This window comes from Acartia tonsa, chromosome 8, assembly GCF_053477335.1.
Source record: "Acartia tonsa isolate MP-2025a chromosome 8, ASM5347733v1, whole genome shotgun sequence".
NCBI classification, from domain to species: Eukaryota; Metazoa; Arthropoda; class Copepoda; order Calanoida; family Acartiidae; genus Acartia; species Acartia tonsa.
In genome coordinates, this window is record NC_137267.1 from 15,803,182 (window position 1) to 15,808,041 (window position 4,860).

Sequence of the window (4,860 nt, forward strand, 5' to 3'; positions counted from 1 at the left end):
TGCTTGACTGTGGTAACTCAGATTTACACAAGGAAGCCATTTATGCACATGGGGGACTTAAATTTGATATGGGGTATTTTTTCATGATGGGGGTAGTTTCAAGTGCTTATATCTTGAGAACCGTAAGAGATAGAGGCCTAGTTGCTTGACTGTGGTAACTCAGATTTACACAAGGAAGCCATTTATGCACATGGGGGACCAAAATTCGATATGGGGTATTTTTTTCATGATGGGGGTAGTTTCAAGTGCTTATATCTGGAGAACCGTAAGAGATAGAGGACTAGTTGCTTGACTGTGGTAACTCAGATTTACATATGGAAGCCATTTATGCACATGAGGGACCAAAATTTGATATGGGGTATTTTTTTCATGATGGGGGTAGTTTCAAGTGCTTATATCTTGAGAACCGTAAGAGATAGAGGCCAAGTTGCTTGACTGTGGTAACTCAGATTTACACAAGGAAGCCATTTATGCACATGGGGGACCAAAATTCGATATGGGGTATTTTATTCATGATGGGGGTAGTTTCAAGTGCTTATATCTGGAGAACCGTAAGAGATAGAGGCCTAGTTGCTTGACTGTGGTAACTCAGATTTACATATGGAAGCCATTTATGCACATGGGGGACCAAAATTTGATATGGGGTATTTTTTTCATGATGGGGGTAGTTTCAAGTGCTTATATCTTGAGAACCGTAAGAGATAGAGGCCTAGTTGCTTGACTGTGGTAACACAGATTTACACAAGGAGGCCATTTATGCACATGGGGGACCAAAATTTGATATGGGGTATTTTTTTCATGATGGGGGTAGTTTCAAGTGCTTATATCTTGAGAACCGTAAGAGATAGAGGCCTAGTTGCTTGACTGTGGTAACTCAGATTTACACAAGGAAGCCATTTATGCACATGGGGGACCAAAATTTGATATGGGGTATTTTTTTCATGATGGGGGTAGTTTCAAGTGCTTATATCTGGAGGACCGTAAGAGATAGAGGCCTAGTTGCTTGACTGTGGTAACTCAGATTTACATAAGGAAGCCATTTATGCATATGAGGGACCAAAATTTGATATGGGGTATTTTTTTCATGATGGGGGTAGTTTCAAGTGCTTATATCTTGAGAACTATAAGAGATAGAGGCCTAGTTGCTTGACTGTGGTAACTCAGATTTACATAAGGAAGCCATTTATGCACATGGGGGACCAAAATTTGATATGGGGTATTTTTTTCATGATGGGGGTAGTTTCAAGTGCTTTTATCTGGAGAACTGTAAGAGATAGAGGCCTAGTTGCTTGGCTCAGATTAAATTAAGGAAGCCATTTATGCACATGGGGATACATAAATTAATATGGGGTCATTTTTCTCTGATGGTGGGTAAAAATTGAATATAGGGGCCAATTTTTTATGATGCAGTTGGGGGGTGAAATCAGGTTAGGTTAGGTCAGATCAGGTCATGTTAGGTAAAGTAATATTAAGGGAAAGGGAAAGGCCCCCTTGCAGGAGTTGGGTTAGGTTGAAATGGGTCAGGTTAGGTTAAGTTAGGTTAGGTTAGGTTAAAATGGGTTAGGTTAGGTTAAGATAAGTTAGGTTAGGTTAAGATGGGTTAGGTTAGGTTAAGATGGGATAGGTTAGGTTAAGTTAGGTTAGGTTAGGTTAAAATGGGTTAGGTTAGGTTTTGTTGGTTTAGGTTAGTTTAAAATTGGTTAGGTTAGGTTTGGTTGGGTTAGGTTAGGTTAAGTTAGGTTAGTTTAAGATTGAGTAGCCCTGCAGGGCTACTCAATATTACCTAACCTAACCTAATTACCTAGGTTGGGTTTGGTTCGGTTAGGTTAGGTTAGATCAAGTTAGGTTAGTTTAAGATTGAGTAGCCCTATTAAATTTCAATACCCCATGTGCATAAATGGCTTCCTTATGTAAATCTGAGTTACCACAGTCAAGCAACTAGGCCTCTATCTCTCACGGTTCTCCAGATATAAGCACTTGAAACTACCCCCATCATGAAAAAAATACCCCATATCAAATTTTGGTCCCCCATGTGCATAAATGGCCTCCTTGTGTAAATCTGTGTTACCACAGTCAAGCAACTAGGCCTCTATCTCTTACGGTTCTCAAGATATAAGCACTTGAAATTACCCCCATCATGAAAAAAATACCCCATATCAAATTTTGGTCCCCCATGTGCATAAATGGCTTCCTTATGTAAATCAGAGTTACCACAGTCAAGCAACTAGGCCTCTATCTCTTACGGTTCTCCAGATATAAGCACTTGAAACTACCCCCATCATGAAAAAAATACCCCATATCGAATTTTGGTCCCCCATGTGCATAAATGGCTTCCTTGTGTAAATCTGAGTTACCACAGTCAAGCAACTAGGCCTCTATCTCTTATGGTTCTCAAGATATAAGCACTTGAAACTACCCCCATCATGAAAAAAATACCCCATATCAAATTTTGGTCCCCCATGTGCATAAATGGCTTCCTTATGTAAATCAGAGTTACCACAGTCAAGCAACTAGGCCTCTATCTCTTACGGTTCTCCAGATATAAGAACTTGAAACTACCCCCAATCATGAAAAAAATACCCCATATCAAATTTTGGTCCCCCATGTGCATAAATGGCCTCCTTATGTAAATCTGAGTTACCACAGTCAAGCAACTAGGCCTCTATCTCTTACGGTTCTCCAGATATAAGCACTTGAAACTACCCCCATCATGAAAAAATACCCCATATCAAATTTTGGTCCCCCATGTGCATAAATGGCTTCCTTTTGTAAATCTGTGTTACCACAGTCAAGCAACTAGGCCTCTATCTCTTACGGTTCTCAAGATATAAGCACTTGAAACTACCCCCATCATGAAAAAAATACCCCATAGCAAATTTTGGTCCCCCATGTGCATAAATGGCTTCCTTATGTAAATCTGAGTTACCACAGTCAAGCAACTAGGCCTCTATCTCTTACGGTTCTCCAGATATAAGCACTTAAAACTACCCCCATCATGAAAAAAATACCCCATATCAAATTTTGGTCCCCCATGTGCATAAATGGCTTCCTTATGTAAATCTGAGTTACCACAGTTAAGCAACTAGGCCTCTATCTCTTACGGTTCTCCAGATATAAGCACTTGAAACTACCCCATCATGAAAAAAAATACCCCATATGAAATTTTGACACCCCATCATGAAAAAATACCCCATATCAAATTTTGACACCCCGTGTGCATAAATGGCTTCCTTGTGTAAATCTGAGTTACCACAGTCAAGCAACTAGGCCTCTATCTCTTACGGTTCTCCAGATATAAGCACTTGAAGCTACCCCATCATGAAAAAATGACCCCATATTAATTTTTTGACCTCCATGTGTGAGTTTTAACCCCTTGCTTCAATGTTAATATCATAGCATTGTTTGCTACCCCATCTGTGTTTCTCAACCACTAATTATGTTTGATGACATCCAGAAAAATGTATATTATGTAGTTCAATAATCTGCCACTAGATGTTCCTATTTCAAACAAACTATTGTTTTTTTTTCTTCAATGGAGCCAAATTTTTATCTTAAAATATTAGGTAAAGTAAAGTATTAGAATATGTTGGTGATTTAGTATAAAAAAAGTCTTAAAAGAGAAATAAAAAAAATAAATAGAGGCATTTTTAAATTTTATTCAAAATATAGGAAAATATAGAAGAGTGAAAGGCATAGCTTCACTACAGTGGAGCATGGTAGCTTATGCTACCCTAATATAAATTCTTTTGCGCGAGGCTCACCTCGCAAACCCCTCTAGACTCTCCCCCCCCCCACCCAGATTTTATTTCCCCTTCTGCCAAACATGCCCCCATCTATCAAATCAGACCCCACCTTCCAATTCTGGCCTCATCTTCAAATTTAGACCCCATCCTTCATTTTTGTCCCCTGTTCAATAATTTATCCCTTCTCTAACATTATTTTGTTTCTCTTGGAGAGGAACAAAATATGAAGATGGGGATCAAATCACAAGATGGGGACAAAATCACACGATGGGGTATAAATTTCATGATGCCGGGGGGGGGGGGGTTTATTTTGATAGATGGCGGGGGGGGGGGGGTTTATTTTTTCAGATGGGGTAGAATCTCACTCCTCAACTGGGAAATTGCCGAATCCTTTCTGTATAAGATTGTAATTCTTGTTAAAATTTTGGGTAAATAATATATTGCGCGTTTCTATATAATGTCGGGACCCTTTTCCCTGGGAAGGACCTCAAAATTGTTGTAATATTATGCAACAAAACCTGAAAATTAAGAAAAAATAGCTCTCCAAGACATGAAAATAGCTAAAAGTGTAAAAATATATTTAAATAAAAGTTGTTAAACTAATATAACAAAAGATGCATTGCAAATATGAAAAATAAACATATCAAAGGAGCTGAAGCAGTGTCATGGAAGGAACTTTAAAATGTCCATTAAAATGCAATCGAATTATAAAATTTAGATTCTTTGATGACAAAATAAAATAAATTATTTGTCTATTGATATAGTTAATTCATTCGTCTATGGCAAAGCGCACGTATGCCGCAAATAATTTTGTCTACAAATGAATACTCTTTATTCTCTTAGTATTACTTCCCCTTTGTTTTGAAGGCATAGGACACAAAATTAAAATGATAGTGTTATATTTATTAAGCTAATTATTCTTTTATGTCATGAATTTAGAGACTCATAATAATATTTTTTTTAAAAATTACATATTATTATCTACATTTCGATGTTTTTCTAAAATCAGAAAGTTTGACAAAAAAGATTTTGTCCTTTGATTTTTTTTGATGGCCACACCAAACCAATACACGTGTGGTGAGGAATGAATTAAGGCCGAGGCGAGTTTTATTTTGTT